Genomic DNA, 12,953 nt, shown 5'->3' with positions numbered 1-12,953 from the left:
GACACTCACCCATACTGACTTATTTAACCCTCGATAAAAATTTCAGGAAAAGTGGTAGTCTGTTACTTGGTATCACTTTATCTAGTTCACTATAGCAAATTTAAAAATATTCTAATGTGAAGCCTTCAAATTGACTGACTATGCAAATTTTGTATTTAAATATTTTTAAAATGCAGGTTCTTAATATATTCAAGGAGGCAAGATAGTGTTTGTGCTGTAGTAGACTGTCTAGGATCAAATCCCATTCTACCCCTCAATAGCTTAGTGATATTGGACACATTTATTTATTTATTTATTACTTCTCTGTCCTTCATTTTCTATTGTGTAAAATGGGAATGATACTATCTTATAGGGTTTTATGAGACTACATGTGTTTATACACTTATTTGTACCCTACACATAGGAAGTACCATGTAAATAGTACTTGTATAGTATGGCAAATAGGGGTTAAAATCTATTTCTTTCACAGTCTACTTTTTAATTTTTAATTAATTTTTATTTAGAGAGAGAAGAGGGAGAGCTTGAGCAGGGGAAGGGACAGAAGGGAAGGAAGAGAGAGAATCTCAAGAGGACTGCCGTGAGTGCAGAGCCTGATGCAGGGCTGGATCTCATGACCCTGAGATCATGACCTGAGCCAAAACCGAGAGCTGGCGTTTAACTGACTGAGCCACACAGGCGCCCCCACAGTCTACTTTTACAAGAAAGGTATAGGGCACCTGGGTGGCTCAGTTGGTTAAGCATCTGCCTTCAGCTCAGGTCATGATCCCAGGGTCCTGGGATGGAGCCTAGCATCAGGCTCCTTGCTCAGCAGGGAGTCTGCTTATCCCTTTCCCTTTGCTCCTCCCCCCAACTTGTGTGTTTTCTCTCTCTCTCACATACATAAATAAAATCTTAAAAAAAAAAGAACTTGACTTTAAAGGTTGAACATTTAACAGTTACTATCTTTCTGGAATTATTATACAGATTTTTAAAGTATCTTTTGAAAAAGTTCTAGCAACTAGAATAGTATCAGGACCTTATCTTATTTGAAATGAGAAGCCAGTGTGTGATCCATGATAAGTCTGCTTACATTTCTTTCGGCCCATGCAGGTTCAAAGCATTCAGTACAGGAGAAAGTCAACTGTTTATTTGAGTAATTCTTCCTGGTTACTAATTAAAAAATGGGAGAATGTAGATTTTTCCTTTCTTTCTATCTCTCTTAAAACCAAAGCAATTTTTCTTAGGGATTGGAGTCACAGAAAAAAAATTAGTCTAGAGAAGCATGCATTTTTCATCTTTTATGCTAGATACTGAAATTCATAGCGGTGAATACCACTGTCTCTCTGGTTATTGCTCTGAGTATAAAGAACGTGATATACGCTGCACTAAATTGGATGTACCTCTCAATTGTACAACAGAATAAACAGAAGCATAAAATACAGTGTTTGTTGAAGGTTATCCGTGCTTTAGTGAATAAATAACTTTTTGGGTGTTATTTTGAAGACACTATAGTCTCGGTGAACATTTATGGATTGGAACAAACGTTTTTTTGGTTTTTATTTTTTAGTTACTCTGCATCCAGTTACAACCCTCCAGGTAAATAGTGAATGATATGTGTGTTTCACAGAATGGAAAGGACAAAAGCAATCAAAACCAATAAGTAAGGAAGATTAAAAGAAAAGGTTAATAATATATGAGATACATTAAAAAATTATAGATGTACACAGAATGATTTAGAGGGGATCCTACACCCCAACAGAGGCAAACCCATTTACACATACTCCTGTGCAAATGGGTATCTCTAATAAAAGTTAAATAATATCTAGAGGGAGACCAGTAGGAGTTGTTTCTCATGGGAAATACAATTACTTAATTTGCTCAGATGAAAATGACTGCTATGCCTAAATCTAATAATAAGGTTTACAAAATTGACTTTAAGAGTATTTTCTACATTTGGAATTATGCCACCATTTCCTACCTTGTGGATATTTATGGATATTTATGCAAAAAAGCCACAAATATTTACATAAGGAAACAAAAGACTGAAAAATAATACATTTTCTACATGTAAATCCCTACAAGAGATGTGATTAAGCCTGATTTGCTTAGTTCAGCTTATGTGCTACTGGGCCAGGAATAGCTAAGCAGAATCAGCCTTGGGACCATTTCACCCATGTCTGGAATGAATTGTACTGGTGACGCAGACCACATTTCATTCAGCCTTTTGGGAGTGAAGGCAATGCATTTTTACCTCAAACACCCATTTGGTAAACACAAATGCATAGGAGGGTATATATTTTGGGGAGTATTAATGAATAAAGACCTAGAAGTAGCAAGTACAGCATAGGAAGTCCATTCTTTTGTGAAACATACTGAAAAGAAGCAAAGCCTCCCTAGGATACTAGAAATGAAAGATTTACTTAAAAGGAACTCTGCGCTAATCATAAGCAAAAAAGGGGGACTTTCTGCTAATAATAACATGGTAGGAGTCCTTATAACACATTTGCTATACAGAAGGAAATCAGCACTAGATTGAAGTTTTAGTAGACTCTGAAAGCGGAGAAAGTTAGGCTCAATCAGAACACAAGCTGTTACCCTCTTAGGCAATTTGACCATATGGTTTCACCAGTTCCTTAAGTTAAATTTTAGAAAGGGTTCACAACTTCGTCACTATCGACCCTTTAGACCGGATAATTCTTGTTGTGGGGGACTGTCCTGTGAATCGTAGGTTGGATAGTAGCATTCCTGTCTTCTACCCACTAGATGCCAGTGGTACCCACAGCCCTGTCGTGACAACCAACAATGTCTGCAGAAATTGCCCATGTCCTCTGAGATGCAAAGTCACCCCCAGTTGTGAACCACTGGAAAGAACTTGATGTTGGTATCAAAATTTCACACAACATATTTTTATGGATGTAGATATTTAAATTACTTGAAAGATTCCCAAATACCAGTTCTCAGAGAGAGCACTGGCACTGATGATATTTTTACTGAAATGAGATAAAATAAGAAAAAAAAGGACAACATTAGAAAATATGCTTTATAATTTTTAATTACATTTTTTAAAGTTACCATTATATGTGAAAAGTGTCCTTTCTAAAATGTCTTTATGATGATAATGTGCCATTTTCTTTGGATTTTTTTTTCTAGCAAAGTAAGAATCTGAAAGTCATTTGTTGCTAGCCCGTAACATCCCAAGTTAATACAGAGTAACTGAGTATATAGCTCCTACTGTGGCTTCATTCATTCTCGAAAAATTCTTTTGCTCTCCTCATAGAGTCCCAAGTTAGTAATACTAACTAGGTGGCTGGTTTCAGCTGTGATGCTGGTATTCCAAGTAGTAAAACTCAGGTAGACTGCACTTCTGTTTGAAAGTTTTATGGGATGGGGCGCCTGGGTGGCTCAGTGGGTTAAGCGTCGGCCTTTTGGCTCAGGTCACGATCCCAGGGTCCTGGGGTTGAGTCCCACAAAGGGCTCCTTGCTCAGCGGGGAGACTGCTTCTCCCCCTGCTTGTGCTCACTCTCTCTCTCTCTGACAAATAAATAAATCTTTAAAAAAAAAAGTTTTATGTGACTGTGTGTGTGTGTGTGTGTGTGTGAAGTAAGATAAAGGACTGGAAAATAGCTGATAAAGTTGGGGCAGTTTATTCAAGTCAGAAACCATTCAATGGGTAATTCAAGAAAATAACCTACTTTACCTAAATGATCTAAATCCAATTGTATGTAATTATATTTTTAGTTTCCCTTTTTATATGGATTACTACAACAGTTTCATTTAAAATAACTCCTAACTGGGTGGCTCAGTTGGTTAAGTGTTGGCCTTCGGGTCAGGTCATGATCTCAGGGTGCTGGCATGGAGCCCCTCGTTGGCCTCCCTGCTCAGCCGGGAGTCTGCATCTCCCTCTGCCTCGCCCCCTGCATGTGCTCTCTCTCTCTCAAAAAATAAATAAATCTTAAAAAAAAAAGAAAATAAAATAACTCATAAATGTTTAAATTAAAGCTTTTCATCTGTTTCCTAGGGTCTTTTGAGGAAAGACTATAATTTTTTAACTATGGTGAATATATTTGTATATTAAAATAATTTTAGGAAACTTCCAAAGTGCTTGGTATATCCAGATTTTTCCAACATCTGCAGCAGCCTACAGTATATATATATATAACATATATATATATACATATATATACTATATATATGTATACATATATATATATACACTATATATATATATATACAATCATCATTTTGTAATGAAATGGCTCCAACATGCAGCCTTAAGAAAAGCATGTGGCGATGTAGGAGATGGCTTTGGAACTACTCTCGCTAGTGTAGAGAAAAGTCGCATCTACCGAGGCAAGTTGTCTTAAGCCCACAGACATGATTGGTTAGGTATACATTTAACTATGCAGGAAATGTTTCTCACTTAACAATTTCAGAGCTCACAACAAATACATTATGCTTCCAGCAAAAGATTAATTCATCCATGAACTAGTAATTATTTTTAAAAAGTACTTTCTTTAAGTGGAGTCATCCGGCTTAAAGCTATTCATTTAGTAATATTCTCATTCATTTGGAATGTTTAAATCCATAGATTCATTTGTATTATTCTTATTAAGCTGATCGTCGTGCATAGTTTAAGTCGTCGCGCATTCAGTTTAAGACTGAATCCCAGATATTTTAATCTCATAATGTAGTAAGTGGCATCAACATGACCTATCTTTAAAAATTATTAAACATCCCCAAAGATAATATGAAACAGAATGTAACGTTTAACTCTCATTGCCAGTTTTAGCTTTTAAAGTGAAATCGCTTTCTCAGTGACCTCTTTTACTCTAACACTAAAGGACACCTGGGTCAGCTTCTAGTATTTATATATGGCAAGAATTCAAATAGCTAACTCGCAGAGAGAATGTGATTTCACTTTCTTTCAGACTCAATGCAAATTCCATTTGGACTCCTGAGAGACCTTGAGATTCACTAAAAATTTCATTTGAAATGTACTGTGTAGCATGGTTAAAACACAGGAGAGCAAAACCTCTGGGTGCCTGAACCGTTCCCTGAGATTAAATGAGGCACTACGGAGGTCAGAAAGATATCGCCATCTTCTACCGTGAAGTTAAGATTTAATGTATTCAAGCAGGGTGCACCAATGACTTCTAAAACTGGGTAGCAGCTCTGAGAGCAGGATCATGAGTAGAAAAGATCTGAGCTAAGATTTTAATAAAGAAGAAAGTTAAGCACAAACTATAAGCAAAATTATATGGCTTGGGCTTAGGAAAATATCACATTTTAAGTTAAAAAAGCTAAGATCTTAGGTACTTTTTAAAATAAGGCAGCAGGAGACCTAAGATTCGGAGTTTTAAAAAATTATTTATAAGTATTCTAGCGGCATCAAATAGTTAACATAATTGCTAATGGGTTCTCTTTTAAGGAAGATTTGGACGTGCATGATAGATGAATATAATAAATGACACATTTAAGTGATGAGCAAGGGAAGGTAAGCAATCCTCTTTCTTGAACAGAATACAGTTGTTTTCAATTAAAGCAAGCTCTCATAACTTTGAGACTTGGGTTGGCTTTGCATCCTGATTGAAGGCATCATTACCTAAAAATGGTAAATTAAATTTTAAACTTTTGGCTATAACAGTTTATAGTGAAAAATTAGGAAACCTAAAATATTCAATTATGACCTAAAGGGGATTCTGGACTTTGTCATATTAGAAACACTTCAACTGGAGTCTTTAAAATGTTCCAGAAAAGAAATGGAAAGCTCTACTAAAAAATTCAGTATGAGTCACAGAAAAATCTGAGACAGAACAATGAATACAATGCTGATTTTAATTGTCTTCAAGGGTGATCTAGGTGCCCTGATCTTTATATTAGATTATTGTTCATTATTCATATCTGCCCTGTGTGTATGCAATGTTAACAAAGAAAATAATCAAAACTAGCATGATATAGAACATGCATAGAGAAAAAAAACAATATGCAATATACCAGTACAAACAAGCACGTGTCTGTGTGAGTGATACCATCCTATGATATTGAAGCAATAAATTGCGATAGGCATCTCTGTTTGCCTAGTTCTGGGAACCACTTCGTGATTGCTTTGTAACGCAAATAAATGTCTTTCATATGCCCAGAATTCATGCACTAAAAATTACACACATACAAAAAAAAAAAAAATCCCAGAACACTGAACTTTCTTCCAGACAGACAAAATTATTAAAATATCTAGGGAAACTGAAAAATCTTATTGCTAAACCCAATTTTCTTAGCCTGGACTTTAAAATTATTTACTAACCAGTCTTCCTTGCCTTACTATCCTAATTATCATTATTTTCACTATGTTGGTTGTGCCTTTGTATAAGCTGCCGTCAGCCATGCTCTGAGGTCCTGTCTACCTGTGCATGATCCTTCACAAAATCCTTAACTCTTCTCTGCAGAAAGCCTTCCGTGATCAAATTTTTGCATTCTTATTGTTATTTTGAAACAGTTAGGGTTTGCAAAGCTGATTCAATAAATCTGCTGCTCTTCTACTTATTCTTGTCATTTAATCCAGATTCTTCTTGAATGTTAGATCAGCCCTGACATAGTAAGTGCCATATGTGAAAAGGAGCCTACAGAAAATCATAAGGTCATTCAAAAACACTGGATTTATTAATTCTGACTTGAACTCTTTAGAACGAAGGAATCACGCCCAAGAGGGAGTGAGTTATGAAGTATGCCAGTGCCAAACACAGTCCTAAAGCATAAAGTCCGCATTGATGCCATCTAATAGGTACATAGATTTGGTTTTCTTCATGTTGCTTAAGTCAGGGACAGCTTGTGATCTGCATTATTAAAAGCCCTCTTACAAGTGCTGATACTTGTATCTTAAAATAAGTTCTAAATAAGTTTTCCACCTTAGATAGGGTTGAACTAGGCATTGGTGGCTTCTCAGCAAATGGGAAGGCATCCAAATATGGCCCTCAAGCCACAATATCTGACTAGAGATTTAGAATTTTTATCTTATATAAACCAATCCATTTAAAAAACTTTAATGTTATGTTCCTGACAGATAGTCAACCATGAATATTTGAATGACATATAAGAGAGGAAGTAGATTTGATGGAATAATGAAAGCAAACATCTGATAACCACAGTTACAAACACAGAATGACATTCAGATTTCAGTATCAGCTGAATAATTCAATCTTTCCTGTTCTAGGTGCCAATTTAATTTGTATGTATGTATCCACATGCTAAATATTAATCAGTCTACTGTTTGTGCTCAATCAGAAAGTAGTTTGGCTTAATAAATATCACTACCAGCACCTTTGTTAGTAAGCAGCACCCACTAATAAGTGAATAGTTTTGAAAAGAATTACCATCTTTAATCATTTCAACAATTAGTAGGTCAGAGCACGAGGGAATCATTGAAATTTCCTTCCAAAATAGAGGAAGAGTCCACACAGATAGGGTGTTGCATAGACCCTCTGCCTGGCCTACCTGAGAGCCATTCTTGACCCTTCTCCCTCTCTCTGCCCTATATCCATTGGGTCACCAAACTCTGTTGGTTTTAGCTCACAGACACCTCTCCGGTCTGTCTACACCTCTTCATCCCACTTCCACTGTCCACACTCCTCACTGTCTGGCCTAGATTCCTGTAGGAGCCTCTGAAGAGTCTTCCAGCCCACAGTCATGACCCCTCTGGTTCAGTTTCTTTCTCTATTACTATCTACATTTTTAAAAAATTGTGTTTCCTTGTACACATCTCTGGTTTACACAATTTTTGTGGCTCTCCATATCTTTTTTTTTAAATGATTTTTTATTATATTATGTTAGTCACCTTACAGTACATCCCCGGATTCCGATATAAATTTCGATGCTCCATTAGTTGCGTATAACACCCAGTGCACCATGCAATACGTGCCCTCCTTACCACCCATCACCGGTCTATCCCATTCCCCCACCCCCCTCCCCTCTGAAGTCCTCAGTTTGTTTCTCATAGTCCATAGTCTCTCAGGTTTCATTCCCCCTTCTGATTACCCCCCCTTTCTTTATCCCTTTCTTCCCCTACTGATCATCCTAGTTCTTATGTTCCATAGATGAGAGAAATCATATGATAATTGTCTTTCTCTGCTTGACTTATTTCATTTAGCATTATCTGCTCCAGTGCTGTCCATGTTGCAGCAAATGTTGAGAATTCGTTCTTTCTTATAGCTGAGTAATATTCCATTGTATATATGGACCACAGCTTCTTAATCCAGTCATCTGTTGAAGGGCATCTCGGCTCCTTCCACGATTTAGCTATTGTGGACAATGCTGCTATGAACATTGGGGTGCATATGGCCCTTCTCTTTTAAGAAGAAGCCCCAACTCCATAGCAAGGCAAACACAGCTCTTCCCTCTCTGGTCTTGACTACCTTTCATTCCTGGATGTCCCTATTCCAAGCTTAGGCTGCAAGCATTCTCAGTTACTTTAACCCCCTCCATACTGTTAAGTATGCTGCTTATTCTGTTTTGAAAACTTCCTCCCTCTGCTCCCCAACCACCCACCAACATTCCCCTATCCATTTAACAGCCAAATACCTTCAGGAATCAATCCAGGCACCATCTCTTTCAAGGGACCTGCCCTGGATCCCCTAGTGTGACAGGTTCTGCTTTATATGCACTCTTTCACTTATCAACTGCACCTACATGTTCACTTCTCTGTTTTCACCACTAATCGTATTTTTTTAAGATTTTATTTATTTGTCAGAGAGAGAGCGCACGTGCGTACACAAGCAAGGAGAACTGCAGGCAGAGGGAGAAGCAGGGTCCCTGCTAAGCGGGACGTCTCGGGGCTCAATCCCAGGACCCTGGGATCATGACCCAAGCCAAAGGCAGACGCTCAACCAACTGAGCCACGCAGGCATCCCTAATGGTAACTTCTTGATGGAAGGGTCTGTGTTTATTAATTCATAGGTTCTCAGGTGCCAAACATATTTCATTCATGTTGGTTGCAAGCATCAGCAACAAATCAAATCTCCGAAGAATTTTTTTGATCATTTACTGTGTGCAAAGACAGATATGAGTTTGGGCTGGGGTTAGAGATGGGTGCAGAGGTAAATAAAATTGAACTCTATCCCTAAAGAGTTTATAATCTAGTTGGTGAAAAAAGTAAACTCATGAAAAGTTCATTAGAAATATTACTTCAAACAGCTCAATAAGCATATAAGATATAGGTTTAGCTCTAATGTTTCTTTCTCTTTCCAGAATAAACACTGGAACCAATATAACGGTGCTGGATGTTTCTGAAGTTCATTAAGGCAAGTCATTGATCTTGAAAAAAGATAGAATAGGACATAAAATTCAAGCCTATAAAAATGGCTGCAGAATTTAAACATGAGTTCATTTTTAAGGTGTGTGGGACTTGAGGATCTTTGCTAGCAAAGGAGAAAAAGCCTGTGGGCAGGGCAAAAATGAAGAAATAGGAGGAGAGGCTACAACTCCTAGAACTTTGAAGTCCTGAGAGAAGCTAGACAAAGAGGAAACCATGGCCCAGGAGATGAGGCCATGCCCACATGCTTAAAGGGAAATCGGCTCCAGACAGAAACTTAATCATATGTAAAAGTTATTTTTTTTTCACATTTTTCTAATTTTGTCCAAAAATACTCTAAACTTTTAACATGATGATTTTTTTTAATTCAAAATTAATGGAAGATATAGAAAGCTATTTTTTAACATCCTTTTATGCCTAAAATTAAGCCATTATGTTAACTTAATTAAATTTCAGGAAAATTTCCTCTCCCTAATAGTAAGAAAACAGGAAATATATTTATAATACTGTTAAGCTAATTTCCTCTATGATATTAGTTGTGACCAGAGCAAACATTAGGTACTAAATTATCTTTTCCAGACCATTAGGGTACTATGTCTTTTGCCACATAGATAAGTTGCTAATTAACCTCCCATAGCTAGTTAGCTCAGTTATAGCCCTTTGCTAATGAAGAACACAGTCTTAATCCTCAAGTGGTTGAGTAGGCTTTATTTGACTCTGTGGTTACATCTCTGACATTTCCCCTAGAGACTGCAAGTTCCCTATCTTGCTCACTATTTGTATCCTCCGGTATTTGACAAGTGCTCCACACATGGCAGGTGCCCAGTGAATAGTTCTTGAATAAATGAATACATGAATGTATAATTTAGTGAATGAGTGAATGGATGAATGGGTGTTACACCCCATCCACCAGGGTTGCTATTTATTTGATTAGTCTAAGAAAATTCACAAGTACTGGAAGACATGGCCACAGTGTACTTCTAGCCAAAGAATGGTCTGTCCAGGGACATCACCCATCACTTTGGTATGTATAAAGCATTACATGACAGTCAAACGTCACTGTGATCAGACTTCCTAACAGGCCCAACAAAACTTAGGACCCAGCGGTACTGAGGATGTTCATGATTTCATAATCCATGAACTTACTTGGAGGAGCGATCTAACAAAGGTTTAGAAGTGTGTGTAAAATTAACTTGATAGACTCAATTTGGCTATTTGATCTTGCACCCAGGTAACAGAAGTCTAGAAAATGGAAAGTAGTGAGGGCACCTGAATAGTGGTTCTCAAATTTACTGTGTATTAGACCCACTTAGGAAGTTTAATCTGCTACAAAACACAGTTCAGAGACAGCCTCCAGAGGTTGTGACTCAGTAGATCAGAGGTGGAACAAAAATATGCATTATTGATAAATTGCCCTATATTAGCGGTTCTAATCCAGGAATAATTTTGCCCTTCCGCATCCTTGGGGACAGTTGCTGATCTCTGGAGACATTTTTGTTTGCCACAGCTAAGGGGGAATATAGTGCCACTGATATCTCCTGGCAGAGGCCAGTGATGCTGCTAAAGTTGCCAAGGTTGCAAGACACTGCCCTTGGTGGGGAGAGAATGCTCTAGAGAAACATGACTATCTCAGCCTGGACCATACCCATGAGACAGATGTGAGGAGGCAAAGTACATCCAAGAATGGTTTAGATTAAATGAGCAGGATTGGAAACTGGTTCTTCACTTAACTATAAATTCCTTCACCAGGAGCACTCTTTCCAATAATGCTGGATAAACGAGGTGTCTGAATCACAAATTTATTTAGCCCAACAATAGAGGCTCAGAAGAGTTCCTGATGTTTCCAGGTATACAGCAAGGGGGAGACTAGCTCAGGAAAAGGAACAATGTAAATGTTCACTCATTTGTTCATTCATTCAACAAACATTCCTTTTAATATATAATCATTGACTAGCTAATTGACATCTATCAGAAAAAAAAAACTGAAAGAGTACACCTTTATAAAGTTAATGATTATGCCTATGTTCAGGTTAAGTCTCAATAAATAGTCTCCAAGTGTTTGAGTCTCTTCCAAATTTTTCCTTGTGGTTGAGTTCCAATTTCAGAGCGTTGTGGTCTGAGAATATGCATGGGATAATTTCAATCTTTTGGTATCAGTTGAGACCTGTTTTGTGTCCCAGAACATGGTCTGTTCTTGAGAATGTTCCATGGGCATTAGAATAGAATGAGTATTCTTTGGTTCTAGGGGAATAGTATTCTATATATATCTATGAGGTCCAACTCGTCGAGTATGGCATTCAAAGCCATTGATTCGTTGCTTAGTTTTTGTCAGGGTGTTCTGTCTATTTCTGATAGTGGGGTGTTGAGGTCCCCTACTATTAATGTATTTTTATCTATATGTCTCTATATTCTGGCTAAGAATTGGCTTATGTATCTTGCTGCTCCCCTGTTGGGGGCATATATATTTATAATTGTCATATCCACTTGTTGGATACATCCGTTAAGAATAATATGGTGCCCTTCTGTGTCTCTAACTATAGTCTTTAGTTTAAAATCCAATCTATCTGATATGAGAATTGCTACCCCAGCTTTCTTTTGAGGTCCATTTGCGTGAAAGATGGTACTCCATCCCTTTACTTTCAGTCTGAATGTATCTTTGGGCTCAAAATGAGTCTCTTGAAGACAGCAAATGGATGGGTCATTTCTTTTTATCCAATCTGCAACCCTGTGGCGTTTTATGGGAGCATTTAAGCCATTCACATTGAGACTGAAAACTGAGAGAGAGAATTTTAATGATGCCATGTTGCCAGTAAAGTCTTTGTTTGTATAGGTTGTGACTTTCTGTTCTGTATCACTTTTGGGGCCTTTTTACCTTTATAGAACCCCCCTTAATATCTCCTGTAGGGCTGGTTTCATGGTTATGAAATTGGTTAATGACTGGCGATTCTGGAACGTCTTTATTTCTCCATCAATTCTGAATGACAGCCTTGCTGGATAAAGGATCCTTGGCTGCATGTTATTCTCTGAAAGAGCTTTAAAAATGCCCCCCCAAGCCTTTCTCCATTCCAGATCTGTGTAGACAGGTCTCATGTAATTCTGATACCTTTGCCTTGGTACCTGAGAAATTTCTTTGCCCTGGGTACTTTCAATACTGTATGCTTGGATCTAATATTTGCAAATTGCACTATGATGCGATGTGGCGTAGGTTTGTCGTGGTTGAGCTTGGGAAGGGTCCTCTCCGCCTCTTGGACATGAATGTTTGTAGACTAAGAACCATCCTACTCAGGAATGACTCGATAAAACAGGAAATCAAAAAAAAATTTAAACAATTTATGGAGACCAACAAGAATGAAAACACAATGGTCCAAAACCTATGGGATACTGCAAAGGCAGTCCTAAGGGGGAAATACATAGCCATCCAAGCCTCACTCAAAAGAATANAAGCCTCACTCAAAAGAATAGAAAAATCTAAAATGCAGTTTTTATATCCTCACCTCAAGAAGCTGGAACAACAACAGAGGGACAGGCCTAATCCACACACGAGGAAGCAGTTGACCAAGACTAGAGCAGAAATCAATGAATTAGAAACCAGAAGTACAGTGGAGCAAATCAACAGGACTAGAAGCTGGTTCTTTGAGAGAATCCATAAAATTGGCACACCACTGGCAAGACT

The 12,953-nt window shown here is 37.7% G+C and overlaps 1 protein-coding gene across 5 annotated transcripts in view; it reads right to left on the bottom strand.

Annotated features, from left to right (window-relative positions):
• ADGRB3 (adhesion G protein-coupled receptor B3) overlaps nt 1–12,953 on the bottom strand; it is a 697,114-nt gene that overhangs the window by 257,852 nt on the left and 426,309 nt on the right. The window lies entirely within an intron of this gene.

Source organism: Ailuropoda melanoleuca, chromosome 19 (genome assembly GCF_002007445.2).
Source record: "Ailuropoda melanoleuca isolate Jingjing chromosome 19, ASM200744v2, whole genome shotgun sequence".
In the NCBI taxonomy this organism is placed as follows: domain Eukaryota; kingdom Metazoa; phylum Chordata; class Mammalia; order Carnivora; family Ursidae; genus Ailuropoda; species Ailuropoda melanoleuca.
Note: the sequence above shows the minus strand (reverse complement) of the source record. Positions and strands in the feature narration are given on the sequence as shown.